Source organism: Hyla sarda, chromosome 4 (genome assembly GCF_029499605.1).
Source record: "Hyla sarda isolate aHylSar1 chromosome 4, aHylSar1.hap1, whole genome shotgun sequence".
Classification (NCBI taxonomy): Eukaryota; Metazoa; Chordata; class Amphibia; order Anura; family Hylidae; genus Hyla; species Hyla sarda.
In genome coordinates this window covers 68,829,473-68,844,709 of record NC_079192.1, presented here as the reverse complement: position 1 = coordinate 68,844,709, position 15,237 = coordinate 68,829,473, and the positions used below count along the sequence as shown (strand labels likewise).

General features: G+C 42.1%; 19 non-coding genes across 19 annotated transcripts; all 19 read right to left on the bottom strand.

The window, feature by feature from the left end:
* Positions 1–921: 921 nt before the first annotated feature.
* On the bottom strand, positions 922–994 carry TRNAR-CCU (transfer RNA arginine (anticodon CCU)). Its single transcript has one exon. It is a non-coding gene; the product is annotated as a tRNA-Arg (tRNA).
* Positions 995–1,248: 254 nt separating this feature from the next.
* On the bottom strand, positions 1,249–1,341 carry TRNAI-UAU (transfer RNA isoleucine (anticodon UAU)). The gene is given in 2 exon segments: positions 1,249–1,284; positions 1,304–1,341. It is a non-coding gene; the product is annotated as a tRNA-Ile (tRNA).
* Positions 1,342–2,414: 1,073 nt separating this feature from the next.
* TRNAR-CCU (transfer RNA arginine (anticodon CCU)) lies at positions 2,415–2,487 on the bottom strand. Its single transcript has one exon. It is a non-coding gene; the product is annotated as a tRNA-Arg (tRNA).
* A 254-nt stretch (positions 2,488–2,741) lies between these two features.
* On the bottom strand, positions 2,742–2,834 carry TRNAI-UAU (transfer RNA isoleucine (anticodon UAU)). The gene is given in 2 exon segments: positions 2,742–2,777; positions 2,797–2,834. It is a non-coding gene; the product is annotated as a tRNA-Ile (tRNA).
* Positions 2,835–3,906: 1,072 nt separating this feature from the next.
* On the bottom strand, positions 3,907–3,979 carry TRNAR-CCU (transfer RNA arginine (anticodon CCU)). Its single transcript has one exon. It is a non-coding gene; the product is annotated as a tRNA-Arg (tRNA).
* A 254-nt stretch (positions 3,980–4,233) lies between these two features.
* TRNAI-UAU (transfer RNA isoleucine (anticodon UAU)) lies at positions 4,234–4,326 on the bottom strand. The gene is given in 2 exon segments: positions 4,234–4,269; positions 4,289–4,326. It is a non-coding gene; the product is annotated as a tRNA-Ile (tRNA).
* A 1,075-nt stretch (positions 4,327–5,401) lies between these two features.
* TRNAR-CCU (transfer RNA arginine (anticodon CCU)) lies at positions 5,402–5,474 on the bottom strand. Its single transcript has one exon. It is a non-coding gene; the product is annotated as a tRNA-Arg (tRNA).
* Positions 5,475–5,728: 254 nt separating this feature from the next.
* On the bottom strand, positions 5,729–5,821 carry TRNAI-UAU (transfer RNA isoleucine (anticodon UAU)). Its single transcript is given in 2 exon segments — positions 5,729–5,764; positions 5,784–5,821. It is a non-coding gene; the product is annotated as a tRNA-Ile (tRNA).
* A 1,073-nt stretch (positions 5,822–6,894) lies between these two features.
* Positions 6,895–6,967, bottom strand: TRNAR-CCU (transfer RNA arginine (anticodon CCU)). Its single transcript has one exon. It is a non-coding gene; the product is annotated as a tRNA-Arg (tRNA).
* Positions 6,968–7,221: 254 nt separating this feature from the next.
* TRNAI-UAU (transfer RNA isoleucine (anticodon UAU)) lies at positions 7,222–7,314 on the bottom strand. Its single transcript is given in 2 exon segments — positions 7,222–7,257; positions 7,277–7,314. It is a non-coding gene; the product is annotated as a tRNA-Ile (tRNA).
* Positions 7,315–8,386: 1,072 nt separating this feature from the next.
* On the bottom strand, positions 8,387–8,459 carry TRNAR-CCU (transfer RNA arginine (anticodon CCU)). Its single transcript has one exon. It is a non-coding gene; the product is annotated as a tRNA-Arg (tRNA).
* Positions 8,460–8,713: 254 nt separating this feature from the next.
* TRNAI-UAU (transfer RNA isoleucine (anticodon UAU)) lies at positions 8,714–8,806 on the bottom strand. The gene is given in 2 exon segments: positions 8,714–8,749; positions 8,769–8,806. It is a non-coding gene; the product is annotated as a tRNA-Ile (tRNA).
* A 1,073-nt stretch (positions 8,807–9,879) lies between these two features.
* Positions 9,880–9,952, bottom strand: TRNAR-CCU (transfer RNA arginine (anticodon CCU)). Its single transcript has one exon. It is a non-coding gene; the product is annotated as a tRNA-Arg (tRNA).
* A 254-nt stretch (positions 9,953–10,206) lies between these two features.
* Positions 10,207–10,299, bottom strand: TRNAI-UAU (transfer RNA isoleucine (anticodon UAU)). Its single transcript is given in 2 exon segments — positions 10,207–10,242; positions 10,262–10,299. It is a non-coding gene; the product is annotated as a tRNA-Ile (tRNA).
* Positions 10,300–11,698: 1,399 nt separating this feature from the next.
* Positions 11,699–11,791, bottom strand: TRNAI-UAU (transfer RNA isoleucine (anticodon UAU)). The gene is given in 2 exon segments: positions 11,699–11,734; positions 11,754–11,791. It is a non-coding gene; the product is annotated as a tRNA-Ile (tRNA).
* A 1,073-nt stretch (positions 11,792–12,864) lies between these two features.
* TRNAR-CCU (transfer RNA arginine (anticodon CCU)) lies at positions 12,865–12,937 on the bottom strand. The gene has a single exon. It is a non-coding gene; the product is annotated as a tRNA-Arg (tRNA).
* A 254-nt stretch (positions 12,938–13,191) lies between these two features.
* On the bottom strand, positions 13,192–13,284 carry TRNAI-UAU (transfer RNA isoleucine (anticodon UAU)). The gene is given in 2 exon segments: positions 13,192–13,227; positions 13,247–13,284. It is a non-coding gene; the product is annotated as a tRNA-Ile (tRNA).
* Positions 13,285–14,356: 1,072 nt separating this feature from the next.
* Positions 14,357–14,429, bottom strand: TRNAR-CCU (transfer RNA arginine (anticodon CCU)). The gene has a single exon. It is a non-coding gene; the product is annotated as a tRNA-Arg (tRNA).
* Positions 14,430–14,683: 254 nt separating this feature from the next.
* On the bottom strand, positions 14,684–14,776 carry TRNAI-UAU (transfer RNA isoleucine (anticodon UAU)). Its single transcript is given in 2 exon segments — positions 14,684–14,719; positions 14,739–14,776. It is a non-coding gene; the product is annotated as a tRNA-Ile (tRNA).
* Between the last annotated feature and the right edge of the window lie 461 nt (positions 14,777–15,237).

Genomic DNA, 15,237 nt, shown 5'->3' with positions numbered 1-15,237 from the left:
TGTTACCTTAAAGAGGGAAGAAAAGCAAGCACCCCAGATGGGACTGGAACCCACTATCCCTGGCTTAGGAGTCCACTGGGGCTAGCCACCTGTGGGGAAACGTGATGATATGTTATTTTAAAAAGCGTGCTTTCTATGATCAGTATCAGATCTGGTTTTTGCGAGATCGACTTTACAAGCAACTTGGACATGAATTATTAGAGAAGACAGTGGAACACATTTAACAAAACTAAAACACACCCTTGGTTACCTTAAAGAGTGAAGAAAAGCAAGCACCCCAGATGGGACTGGAACCCACTATCCCTGGCTTAGGAGTCCACTGGGGCTAGCCACCTGTGGGGAAACGTGATGATATGTTTTTTTTAAAAAGCGTGCTTTCTGTGATCAGTATCAGATCTGGCTTTTGCGAGATCGACTTTACAAGCAACTTGGACATGAATTATCAGAGTAGACAGTGGAACACATTTAACAGAACTAAAACACACCCTTGGTTACCTTAAAGAGGGAAGAAAAGCAAGCACCCCAGATGGGACTGGAACCCACTATCCCTGGCTTAGGAGTCCACTGGGGCTAGCCACCTGTGGGGAAACATGATGATATGTTTTTTTAAAAAGCAAAATTTCTATTGTGATTGAGTAATCAAGGATGGTCTTTTGCTGTTTACCTTTAGATGCGGAAAACAATCTTAATCGTGTGCTTGCTTGCTTTCGTCAAGAGCGAGGCTTTCCTTTGTTGTCTCATTCCAACAGCAGCCAGAAGGCATTGAATGGCTACAGATGGATTGTTTCCATGATAAGCATGGTACCAGATTTTGCAAGATTGAATTCACAAGGAAGAGAATCATTAGAGAAGCCAATCAATCACATTTTATCTTGAACTAAAACTCATTGATGGATACCTGGTATAGAGAAGGAAAGCATACACCCCAGATGGGACTCGAACCCACAATCCCTGGCTTAGGAGGCCAGTGCCTTATCCATTAGGCCACTGGGGCTGGATGTTTGCAGTATGATGATAGTTAGTTTACAATCAAATATTCTCATGTTAAAAAGTTATCAAGGCTGGTCTTTTAGCGTTTGTTTTCCAATCGGGAAAACAATCTTAATAACGTGCCTGCTTTCTTAGGACGAGAGCGAGAACTTCTTTTGTTGTGTCGTTTTGATAATTTGCTTGCAATACATGGAAAACGGGTAAAAGACTTTGCTGCCCTACTGCAGTTTTTATATAACAATAAAGGTTAGAAAAGAATGCTCCAGGTGAGGCTCGAACTCACAACCTCGGCATTGCTCAACAGTTACTGCTTTATAAGTACCGCGCGCTGACCGATTGCGCCACTGGAGCTTTGCATGTGCTTCACAAGCCTGCTTTACAAGGGTGCTTTCTATGATCAGTATCAGATCTGGCTTTTGCGAGATCGACTTTACAAGCAACTTGGACATGAATTATTAGAGAAGACAGTGGAACACATTTAATGAAACTAAAACACACCCTTTGTTACCTTAAAGAGGGAAGAAAAGCAAGCACCCCAGATGGGACTGGAACCCACTATCCCTGGCTTAGGAGTCCACTGGGGCTATCCACCTGTGGGGAAACGTGATGATATGTTATTTTAAAAAGCGTGCTTTCTATGATCAGTATCAGATCTGGTTTTTGCGAGATCGACTTTACAAGCAACTTGGACATGAATTATTAGAGAAGACAGTGGAACACATTTAACAAAACTAAAACACACCCTTGGTTACCTTAAAGAGTGAAGAAAAGCAAGCACCCCAGATGGGACTGGAACCCACTATCCCTGGCTTAGGAGTCCACTGGGGATAGCCACCGGTGGGGAAACGTGATGATATGTTTTTTTTTAAAAAGCGTGCTTTCTATGATCAGTATCAGATCTGGCTTTTGCGAGATCGACTTTACAAGCAACTTGGACATGAATTATTAGAGAAGACAGTGGAACACATTTAACAGAACTAAAACACACCCTTGGTTACCTTAAAGAGGGAAGAAAAGCAAGCACCCCAGATGGGACTGGAACCCACTATTCCTGGCTTAGGAGTCCACTGGGGCTAGCCACCTGTGGGGAAACATGATGATATGTTTTTTTAAAAAGCAAAATTTCTATTGTGATTGAGTAATCAAGGATGGTCTTTTGCTGTATACCTTTAGATGCGGAAAACAATCTTAATCGTGTGCTTGCTTGCTTTTGTCAAGAGCGAGGCTTTCCTTTGTTGTCTCATTCCAACAGCAGCCAGAAGGCATTGAATGGCTACAGATGGATTGTTTCCATGATAAGCATGGTACCAGATTTTGCAAGATTGACTTCACAAGGAAGAGAATCATTAGAGAAGCCAATCAATCACATTTTATCTTGAACTAAAACTCATTGATGGATACCTGGTATAGTGAAGGAAAGCATACACCCCAGATGGGACTTGAACCCACAATCCCTGGCTTAGGAGGCCAGTGCCTTATCCATTAGGCCACTGGGGCTGGATGTATGCAGCTTGATGATAGTTAGTTTACAATCAAATATTCTCATGTTAAAAAGTTATCAAGGCCGGTCTTTTACCGTTTGTTTTCCAATCGGGAAAACAATCTTAATAACGTGCCTGCTTTCTTAGGACGAGAGCGAGAACTTCTTTTGTTGTGTCGTTTTGATAATTTGCTTACAATACATGGAAAACGGGTAAAAGACTTTGCTGCCCTACTGCAGTTTTTATATAACAATAAAGGTTAGAAAAGAATGCTCCAGGTGAGGCTCGAACTCACAACCTCGGCATTGCTCAACAGTTACTGCTATATAAGTACCACGCGCTGACCGATTGCGCCACTAGAGCTTTGCATGTGCTTCACAAGCCTGCTTTACAAGGGTGCTTTCTATGATCAGTATCAGATCTGGCTTTTGCGAGATCGACTTTACAAGCAACTTGGACATGAATTATTAGAGAAGACAGTGGAACACATTTAATGAAACTAAAACACACCCTTTGTTACCTTAAAGAGGGAAGAAAAGCAAGCACCCCAGATGGGACTGGAACCCACTATCCCTGGCTTAGGAGTCCACTAGGGCTAGCCACCTGTGGGGAAACGTGATGATATGTTATTTTAAAAAGCGTGCTTTCTATGATCAGTATCAGATCTGGTTTTTGCGAGATCGACTTTACAAGCAACTTGGACATGAATTATTAGAGAAGACAGTGGAACACATTTAACGAAACTAAAACACACCCTTGGTTACCTTAAAGAGGGAAGAAAAGCAAGCATCCCAGATGGGACTGGAACCCACTATCTCTGGCTTAGGAGTCCACTGGGGCTAGCCACCTGTGGGGAAACGTGATGATATGTTTTTTTTAAAAAGCGTGCTTTCTGTGATCAGTATCAGATCTGGCTTTTGCGAGATCGACTTTACAAGCAACTTGGACATGAATTATCAGAGAAGACAGTGGAACACATTTAACAGAACTAAAACACACCCTTGGTTACCTTCAAGAGGGAAGAAAAGCAAGCACCCCAGATGGGACTGGAACCCACTATCCCTGGCTTAGGAGTCCACTGGGGCTAGCCACCTGTGGGGAAACATGATGATATGTTTTTTTAAAAAGCAAAATTTCTATTGTGATTGAGTAATCAAGGATGGTCTTTTGCTGTTTACCTTTAGATGCGGAAAACAATCTTAATCGTGTGCTTGCTTGCTTTCGTCAAGAGCGAGGCTTTCCTTTGTTGTCTCATTCCAACAGCAGCCAGAAGGCATTGAATGGCTACAGATGGATTGTTTCCATGATAAGCATGGTACCAGATTTTGCAAGATTGAATTCACAAGGAAGAGAATCATTAGAGAAGCCAATCAATCACATTTTATTTTGAACTAAAACTCATTGATGGATACCTGGTATAGAGAAGGAAAGCATACACCCCAGATGGGACTCGAACCCACAATCCCTGGCTTAGGAGGCCAGTGCCTTATCCATTAGGCCACTGGGGCTGGATGTTTGCAGTATGATGATAGTTAGTTTACAATCAAATATTCTCATGTTAAAAAGTTATCAAGGCTGGTCTTTTAGCGTTTATTTTCCAATCGGGAAAACAATCTTAATAACGTGCCTGCTTTCTTAGGACGAGAGCGAGAACTTCTTTTGTTGTGTCGTTTTGATAATTTGCTTGCAATACATGGAAAACGGGTAAAAGACTTTGCTGCCCTACTGCAGTTTTTATATAACAATAAAGGTTAGAAGAGAATGCTCCAGGTGAGGCTCGAACTCACAACCTCGGCATTGCTCAACAGTTACTGCTTTATAAGTACCGCGCGCTGACCGATTGCGCCACTGGAGCTTTGCATGTGCTTCACAAGCCTGCTTTACAAGGGTGCTTTCTATGATCAGTATCAGATCTGGCTTTTGCGAGATCGACTTTACAAGCAACTTGGACATGAATTATTAGAGAAGACAGTGGAACACATTTAATGAAACTAAAACACACCCTTTGTTACCTTAAAGAGGGAAGAAAAGCAAGCACCCCAGATGGGACTGGAACCCACTATCCCTGGCTTAGGAGTCCACTGGGGCTAGCCACCTGTGGGGAAACGTGATGATATGTTATTTTAAAAAGCGTGCTTTCTATGATCAGTATCAGATCTGGTTTTTGCGAGATCGACTTTACAAGCAACTTGGACATGAATTATTAGAGAAGACAGTGGAACACATTTAACAAAACTAAAACACACCCTTGGTTACCTTAAAGAGTGAAGAAAAGCAAGCACCCCAGATGGGACTGGAACCCACTATCCCTGGCTTAGGAGTCCACTGGGGATAGCCACCGGTGGGGAAACTTGATGATATGTTTTTTTTTAAAAAGCGTTCTTTCTGTGATCAGTATCAGATCTGGCTTTTGCGAGATCGACTTTACAAGCAACTTGGACATGAATTATTAGAGAAGACAGTGGAACACATTTAACAGAACTAAAACACACCCTTGGTTACCTTAAAGAGGGAAGAAAAGCAAGCACCCCAGATGGGACTGGAACCCACTATTCCTGGCTTAGGAGTCCACTGGGGCTAGCCACCTGTGGGGAAACATGATGATATGTTTTTTTTTAAAAAGCTAAATTTCTATTGTGATTGAGTAATCAAGGATGGTCTTTTGCTGTTTACCTTTAGATGCGGAAAACAATCTTAATCGTGTGCTTGCTTGCTTTCGTCAAGAGCGAGGCTTTCCTTTGTTGTCTCATTCCAACAGCAGCCAGAAGGCATTGTATGGCTACAGATGGATTGTTTCCATGATAAGCATGGTACCAGATTTTGCAAGATTGAATTCACAAGGAAGAGAATCATTAGAGAAGCCAATCAATCACATTTTATCTTGAACTAAAACTCATTGACGGATACCTGGTATAGAGAAGGAAAGCATACACCCCAGATGGGACTCGAACCCACAATCCCTGGCTTAGGAGGCCAGTGCCTTATCCATTAGGCCACTGGGGCTGGATGTTTGCAGTATGATGATAGTTAGTTTACAATCAAATATTCTCATGTTAAAAAGTTATCAAGGCTGGTCTTTTAGCGTTTGTTTTCCAATCGGGAAAACAATCTTAATAACGTGCCTGCTTTCTTAGGACGAGAGCGAGAACTTCTTTTGTTGTGTCGTTTTGATAATTTGCTTGCAATACATGGAAAACGGGTAAAAGACTTTGTTGCCCTACTGCAGTTTTTATATAACAATAAAGGTTAGAAAAGAATGCTCCAGGTGAGGCTCGAACTCACAACCTCGGCATTGCTCAACAGTTACTGCTTTATAAGTACCGCGCGCTGACCGATTGCGCCACTGGAGCTTTGCATGTGCTTCACAAGCCTGCTTTACAAGGGTGCTTTCTATGATCAGTATCAGATCTGGCTTTTGCGAGATCGACTTTACAAGCAACTTGGACATGAATTATTAGAGAAGACAGTGGAACACATTTAATGAAACTAAAACACACCCTTTGTTACCTTAAAGAGGGAAGAAAAGCAAGCACCCCAGATGGGACTGGAACCCACTATCCCTGGCTTAGGAGTCCACTGGGGCTAGCCACCTGTGGGGAAACGTGATGATATGTTATTTTAAAAAGCGTGCTTTCTATGATCAGTATCAGATCTGGTTTTTGCGAGATCGACTTTACAAGCAACTTGGACATGAATTATTAGAGAAGACAGTGGAACACATTTAACAAAACTAAAACACACCCTTGGTTACCTTAAAGAGTGAAGAAAAGCAAGCACCCCAGATGGGACTGGAACCCACTATCCCTGGCTTAGGAGTCCACTGGGGATAGCCACCGGTGGGGAAACGTGATGATATGTTTTTTTTTAAAAAGCGTGCTTTCTATGATCAGTATCAGATCTGGCTTTTGCGAGATCGACTTTACAAGCAACTTGGACATGAATTATTAGAGAAGACAGTGGAACACATTTAACAGAACTAAAACACACCCTTGGTTACCTTAAAGAGGGAAGAAAAGCAAGCACCCCAGATGGGACTGGAACCCACTATTCCTGGCTTAGGAGTCCACTGGGGCTAGCCACCTGTGGGGAAACATGATGATATGTTTTTTTAAAAAGCAAAATTTCTATTGTGATTGAGTAATCAAGGATGGTCTTTTGCTGTATACCTTTAGATGCGGAAAACAATCTTAATCGTGTGCTTGCTTGCTTTTGTCAAGAGCGAGGCTTTCCTTTGTTGTCTCATTCCAACAGCAGCCAGAAGGCATTGAATGGCTACAGATGAATTGTTTCCATGATAAGCATGGTACCAGATTTTGCAAGATTGACTTCACAAGGAAGAGAATCATTAGAGAAGCCAATCAATCACATTTTATCTTGAACTAAAACTCATTGATGGATACCTGGTATAGTGAAGGAAAGCATACACCCCAGATGGGACTTGAACCCACAATCCCTGGCTTAGGAGGCCAGTGCCTTATCCATTAGGCCACTGGGGCTGGATGTATGCAGCTTGATGATAGTTAGTTTACAATCAAATATTCTCATGTTAAAAAGTTATCAAGGCCGGTCTTTTACCATTTGTTTTCCAATCGGGAAAACAATCTTAATAACGTGCCTGCTTTCTTAGGACGAGAGCGAGAACTTCTTTTGTTGTGTCGTTTTGATAATTTGCTTACAATACATGGAAAACGGGTAAAAGACTTTGCTGCCCTACTGCAGTTTTTATATAACAATAAAGGTTAGAAAAGAATGCTCCAGGTGAGGCTCGAACTCACAACCTCGGCATTGCTCAACAGTTACTGCTATATAAGTACCACGCGCTGACCGATTGCGCCACTAGAGCTTTGCATGTGCTTCACAAGCCTGCTTTACAAGGGTGCTTTCTATGATCAGTATCAGATCTGGCTTTTGCGAGATCGACTTTACAAGCAACTTGGACATGAATTATTAGAGAAGACAGTGGAACACATTTAATGAAACTAAAACACACCCTTTGTTACCTTAAAGAGGGAAGAAAAGCAAGCACCCCAGATGGGACTGGAACCCACTATCCCTGGCTTAGGAGTCCACTGGGGCTAGCCACCTGTGGGGAAACGTGATGATATGTTATTTTAAAAAGCGTGCTTTCTATGATCAGTATCAGATCTGGTTTTTGCAAGATCGACTTTACAAGCAACTTGGACATGAATTATTAGAGAAGACAGTGGAACACATTTAACGAAACTAAAACACACCCTTGGTTACCTTAAAGAGGGAAGAAAAGCAAGCATCCCAGATGGGACTGGAACCCACTATCTCTGGCTTAGGAGTCCACTGGGGCTAGCCACCTGTGGGGAAACGTGATGATATGTTTTTTTTAAAAAGCGTGCTTTCTGTGATCAGTATCAGATCTGGCTTTTGCGAGATCGACTTTACAAGCAACTTGGACATGAATTATCAGAGAAGACAGTGGAACACATTTAACAGAACTAAAACACACCCTTGGTTACCTTAAAGAGGGAAGAAAAGCAAGCACCCCAGATGGGACTGGAACCCACTATCCCTGGCTTAGGAGTCCACTGGGGCTAGCCACCTGTGGGGAAACATGATGATATGTTTTTTTAAAAAGCAAAATTTCTATTGTGATTGAGTAATCAAGGATGGTCTTTTGCTGTTTACCTTTAGATGCGGAAAACAATCTTAATCGTGTGCTTGCTTGCTTTCGTCAAGAGCGAGGCTTTCCTTTGTTGTCTCATTCCAACAGCAGCCAGAAGGCATTGAATGGCTACAGATGGATTGTTTCCATGATAAGCATGGTACCAGATTTTGCAAGATTGAATTCACAAGGAAGAGAATCATTAGAGAAGCCAATCAATCACATTTTATCTTGAACTAAAACTCATTGATGGATACCTGGTATAGAGAAGGAAAGCATACACCCCAGATGGGACTCGAACCCACAATCCCTGGCTTAGGAGGCCAGTGCCTTATCCATTAGGCCACTGGGGCTGGATGTTTGCAGTATGATGATAGTTAGTTTACAATCAAATATTCTCATGTTAAAAAGTTATCAAGGCTGGTCTTTTAGCGTTTATTTTCCAATCGGGAAAACAATCTTAATAACGTGCCTGCTTTCTTAGGACGAGAGCGAGAACTTCTTTTGTTGTGTCGTTTTGATAATTTGCTTGCAATACATGGAAAACGGATAAAAGACTTTGCTGCCCTACTGCAGTTTTTATATAACAATAAAGGTTAGAAGAGAATGCTCCAGGTGAGGCTCGAACTCACAACCTCGGCATTGCTCAACAGTTACTGCTTTATAAGTACCGCGCGCTGACCGATTGCGCCACTGGAGCTTTGCATGTGCTTCACAAGCCTGCTTTACAAGGGTGCTTTCTATGATCAGTATCAGATCTGGCTTTTGCGAGATCGACTTTACAAGCAACTTGGACATGAATTATTAGAGAAGACAGTGGAACACATTTAATGAAACTAAAACACACCCTTTGTTACCTTAAAGAGGGAAGAAAAGCAAGCACCCCAGATGGGACTGGAACCCACTATCCCTGGCTTAGGAGTCCACTGGGGCTAGCCACCTGTGGGGAAACGTGATGATATGTTATTTTAAAAAGCGTGCTTTCTATGATCAGTATCAGATCTGGTTTTTGCGAGATCGACTTTACAAGCAACTTGGACATGAATTATTAGAGAAGACAGTGGAACACATTTAACAAAACTAAAACACACCCTTGGTTACCTTAAAGAGTGAAGAAAAGCAAGCACCCCAGATGGGACTGGAACCCACTATCCCTGGCTTAGGAGTCCACTGGGGATAGCCACCGGTGGGGAAACGTGATGATATGTTTTTTTTTAAAAAGCGTGCTTTCTATGATCAGTATCAGATCTGGCTTTTGCGAGATCGACTTTACAAGCAACTTGGACATGAATTATTAGAGAAGACAGTGGAACACATTTAACAGAACTAAAACACACCCTTGGTTACCTTAAAGAGGGAAGAAAAGCAAGCACCCCAGATGGGACTGGAACCCACTATTCCTGGCTTAGGAGTCCACTGGGGCTAGCCACCTGTGGGGAAACATGATGATATGTTTTTTTAAAAAGCAAAATTTCTATTGTGATTGAGTAATCAAGGATGGTCTTTTGCTGTATACCTTTAGATGCGGAAAACAATCTTAATCGTGTGCTTGCTTGCTTTTGTCAAGAGCGAGGCTTTCCTTTGTTGTCTCATTCCAACAGCAGCCAGAAGGCATTGAATGGCTACAGATGGATTGTTTCCATGATAAGCATGGTACCAGATTTTGCAAGATTGACTTCACAAGGAAGAGAATCATTAGAGAAGCCAATCAATCACATTTTATCTTGAACTAAAACTCATTGATGGATACCTGGTATAGTGAAGGAAAGCATACACCCCAGATGGGACTTGAACCCACAATCCCTGGCTTAGGAGGCCAGTGCCTTATCCATTAGGCCACTGGGGCTGGATGTATGCAGCTTGATGATAGTTAGTTTACAATCAAATATTCTCATGTTAAAAAGTTATCAAGGCCGGTCTTTTACCGTTTGTTTTCCAATCGGGAAAACAATCTTAATAACGTGCCTGCTTTCTTAGGACGAGAGCGAGAACTTCTTTTGTTGTGTCGTTTTGATAATTTGCTTACAATACATGGAAAACGGGTAAAAGACTTTGCTGCCCTACTGCAGTTTTTATATAACAATAAAGGTTAGAAAAGAATGCTCCAAGTGAGGCTCGAACTCACAACCTCGGCATTGCTCAACAGTTACTGCTATATAAGTACCACGCGCTGACCGATTGCGCCACTAGAGCTTTGCATGTGCTTCACAAGCCTGCTTTACAAGGGTGCTTTCTATGATCAGTATCAGATCTGGCTTTTGCGAGATCGACTTTACAAGCAACTTGGACATGAATTATTAGAGAAGACAGTGGAACACATTTAATGAAACTAAAACACACCCTTTGTTACCTTAAAGAGGGAAGAAAAGCAAGCACCCCAGATGGGACTGGAACCCACTATCCCTGGCTTAGGAGTCCACTAGGGCTAGCCACCTGTGGGGAAACGTGATGATATGTTATTTTAAAAAGCGTGCTTTCTATGATCAGTATCAGATCTGGTTTTTGCGAGATCGACTTTACAAGCAACTTGGACATGAATTATTAGAGAAGACAGTGGAACACATTTAACGAAACTAAAACACACCCTTGGTTACCTTAAAGAGGGAAGAAAAGCAAGCATCCCAGATGGGACTGGAACCCACTATCTCTGGCTTAGGAGTCCACTGGGGCTAGCCACCTGTGGGGAAACGTGATGATATGTTTTTTTTAAAAAGCGTGCTTTCTGTGATCAGTATCAGATCTGGCTTTTGCGAGATCGACTTTACAAGCAACTTGGACATGAATTATCAGAGAAGACAGTGGAACACATTTAACAGAACTAAAACACACCCTTGGTTACCTTCAAGAGGGAAGAAAAGCAAGCACCCCAGATGGGACTGGAACCCACTATCCCTGGCTTAGGAGTCCACTGGGGCTAGCCACCTGTGGGGAAACATGATGATATGTTTTTTTAAAAAGCAAAATTTCTATTGTGATTGAGTAATCAAGGATGGTCTTTTGCTGTTTACCTTTAGATGCGGAAAACAATCTTAATCGTGTGCTTGCTTGCTTTCGTCAAGAGCGAGGCTTTCCTTTGTTGTCTCATTCAAACAGCAGCCAGAAGGCATTGAATGGCTACAGATGGATTGTTTCCATGATAAGCATGGTACCAGATTTTGCAAGATTGAATTCACAAGGAAGAGAATCATTAGAGAAGCCAATCAATCACATTTTATCTTGAACTAAAACTCATTGATGGATACCTGGTATAGAGAAGGAAAGCATACACCCCAGATGGGACTCGAATCCACAATCCCTGGCTTAGGAGGCCAGTGCTTTATCCATTAGGCCACTGGGGCTGGATGTTTGCAGTATGATGATAGTTAGTTTACAATCAAATATTCTCATGTTAAAAAGTTATCAAGGCTGGTCTTTTAGCGTTTATTTTCCAATCGGGAAAACAATCTTAATAACGTGCCTGCTTTCTTAGGACGAGAGCGAGAACTTCTTTTGTTGTGTCGTTTTGATAATTTGCTTGCAATACATGGAAAACGGGTAAAAGACTTTGCTGCCCTACTGCAGTTTTTATATAACAATAAAGGTTAGAAGAGAATGCTCCAGGTGAGGCTTGAACTCACAACCTCGGCATTGCTCAACAGTTACTGCTTTATAAGTACCGCGCGCTGACCGATTGCGCCACTGGAGCTTTGCATGTGCTTCACAAGCCTGCTTTACAAGGGTGCTTTCTATGATCAGTATCAGATCTGGCTTTTGCGAGATCGACTTTACAAGCAACTTGGACATGAATTATTAGAGAAGACAGTGGAACACATTTAATGAAACTAAAACACACCCTTTGTTACCTTAAAGAGGGAAGAAAAGCAAGCACCCCAGATGGGACTGGAACCCACTATCCCTGGCTTAGGAGTCCACTGGGGCTAGCCACCTGTGGGGAAACGTGATGATATGTTATTTTAAAAAGCGTGCTTTCTATGATCAGTATCAGATCTGGTTTTTGCGAGATCGACTTTACAAGCAACTTGGACATGAATTATTAGAGAAGACAGTGGAACACATTTAACAAAACTAAAACACACCCTTGGTTACCTTAAAGAGTGAAGAAAAGCAGGCACCCCAGATGGGACTGGAACCCACTATCCCTGGCTTAGGAGTCCACTGGGGATAGCCACCGGTGGGGAAACGTGATGATATGTTTTTTTTTAAAAAGCGTGCTTTCTATGATCAGTATCAGATCTGGCTTTTGCGAGATCGACTTTACAAGCAACTTGGACATGAATTATTAGAGAAGACAGTGGAACACATTTAACAGAACTAAAACACACCCTTGGTTACCTTAAAGAGGGAAGAAAAGCAAGCACCCCAGATGGGACTGGAACCCACTATTCCTGGCTTAGGAGTCCACTGGGGCTAGCCACCTGTGGGGAAACATGATGATATGTTTTTTTAAAAAGCAAAATTTCTATTGTGATTGAGTAATCAAGGATGGTCTTTTGCTGTATACCTTTAGATGCGGAAAACAATCTTAATCGTGTGCTTGCTTGCTTTTGTCAAGAGCGAGGCTTTCCTTTGTTGTCTCATTCCAACAGCAGCCAGAAGGCATTGAATGGCTACAGATGGATTGTTTCCATGATAAGCATGGTACCAGATTTTGCAAGATTGACTTCACAAGGAAGAGAATCATTAGAGAAGCCAATCAATCACATTTTATCTTGAACTAAAACTCATTGATGGATACCTGGTATAGTGAAGGAAAGCATACACCCCAGATGGGACTTGAACCCACAATCCCTGGCTTAGGAGGCCAGTGCCTTATCCATTAGGCCACTGGGGCTGGATGTATGCAGCTTGATGATAGTTAGTTTACAATCAAATATTCTCATGTTAAAAAGTTATCAAGGCCGGTCTTTTACCGTTTGTTTTCCAATCGGGAAAACAATCTTAATAACGTGCCTGCTTTCTTAGGACGAGAGCGAGAACTTCTTTTGTTGTGTCGTTTTGATAATTTGCTTACAATACATGGAAAACGGGTAAAAGACTTTGCTGCCCTACTGCAGTTTTTATATAACAATAAAGGTTAGAAAAGAATGCTCCAGGTGAGGCTCGAACTCACAACCTCGGCATTGCTCAACAGTTACTGCTATATAAGTACCACGCGCTGACCGATTGCGCCACTAGAGCTTTGCATGTGCTTCACAAGCCTGCTTTACAAGGGTGCTTTCTATGATCAGTATCAGATCTGGCTTTTGCGAGATCGACTTTACAAGCAACTTGGACATGAATTATTAGAGAAGACAGTGGAACACATTTAATGAAACTAAAACACACCCTTTGTTACCTTAAAGAGGGAAGAAAAGCAAGCACCCCAGATGGGACTGGAACCCACTATCCCTGGCTTAGGAGTCCACTAGGGCTAGCCACCTGTGGGGAAACGTGATGATATGTTATTTTAAAAAGCGTGCTTTCTATGATCAGTATCAGATCTGGTTTTTGCGAGATCGACTTTACAAGCAACTTGGACATGAATTATTAGAGAAGACAGTGGAACACATTTAACGAAACTAAAACACACCCTTGGTTACCTTAAAGAGGGAAGAAAAGCAAGCATCCCAGATGGGACTGGAACCCACTATCTCTGGCTTAGGAGTCCACTGGGGCTAGCCACCTGTGGGGAAACGTGATGATATGTTTTTTTTAAAAAGCGTGCTTTCTGTGATCAGTATCAGATCTGGCTTTTGCGAGATCGACTTTACAAGCAACTTGGACATGAATTATCAGAGAAGACAGTGGAACACATTTAACAGAACTAAAACACACCCTTGGTTACCTTCAAGAGGGAAGAAAAGCAAGCACCCCAGATGGGACTGGAACCCACTATCCCTGGCTTAGGAGTCCACTGGGGCTAGCCACCTGTGGGGAAACATGATGATATGTTTTTTTAAAAAGCAAAATTTCTATTGTGATTGAGTAATCAAGGATGGTCTTTTGCTGTTTACCTTTAGATGCGGAAAACAATCTTAATCGTGTGCTTGCTTGCTTTCGTCAAGAGCGAGGCTTTCCTTTGTTGTCTCATTCAAACAGCAGCCAGAAGGCATTGAATGGCTACAGATGGATTGTTTCCATGATAAGCATGGTACCAGATTTTGCAAGATTGAATTCACAAGGAAGAGAATCATTAGAGAAGCCAATCAATCACATTTTATCTTGAACTAAAACTTATTGATGGATACCTGGTATAGAGAAGGAAAGCATACACCCCAGATGGGACTCGAACCCACAATCCCTGGCTTAGGAGGCCAGTGCTTTATCCATTAGGCCACTGGGGCTGGATGTTTGCAGTATGATGATAGTTAGTTTACAATCAAATATTCTCATGTTAAAAAGTTATCAAGGCTGGTCTTTTAGCGTTTATTTTCCAATCGGGAAAACAATCTTAATAACGTGCCTGCTTTCTTAGGACGAGAGCGAGAACTTCTTTTGTTGTGTCGTTTTGATAATTTGCTTGCAATACATGGAAAACGGGTAAAAGACTTTGCTGCCCTACTGCAGTTTTTATATAACAATAAAGGTTAGAAGAGAATGCTCCAGGTGAGGCTCGAACTCACAACCTCGGCATTGCTCAACAGTTACTGCTTTATAAGTACCGCGCGCTGACCGATTGCGCCACTGGAGCTTTGCATGTGCTTCACAAGCCTGCTTTACAAGGGTGCTTTCTATGATCAGTATCAGATCTGGCTTTTGCGAGATCGACTTTACAAGCAACTTGGACATGAATTATTAGAGAAGACAGTGGAACACATTTAATGAAACTAAAACACACCCTTTGTTACCTTAAAGAGGGAAGAAAAGCAAGCACCCCAGATGGGACTGGAACCCACTATCCCTGGCTTAGGAGTCCACTGGGGCTAGCCACCTGTGGGGAAACGTGATGATATGTTATTTTAAAAAGCGTGCTTTCTATGATCAGTATCAGATCTGGTTTTTGCGAGATCGACTTTACAAGCAACTTGGACATGAATTATTAGAGAAGACAGTGGAACACATTTAACAAAACTAAAACACACCCTTGGTTACCTTAAAGAGTGAAGAAAAGCAAGCACCCCAGATGGGACTGGAACCCACTATCCCTGGCTT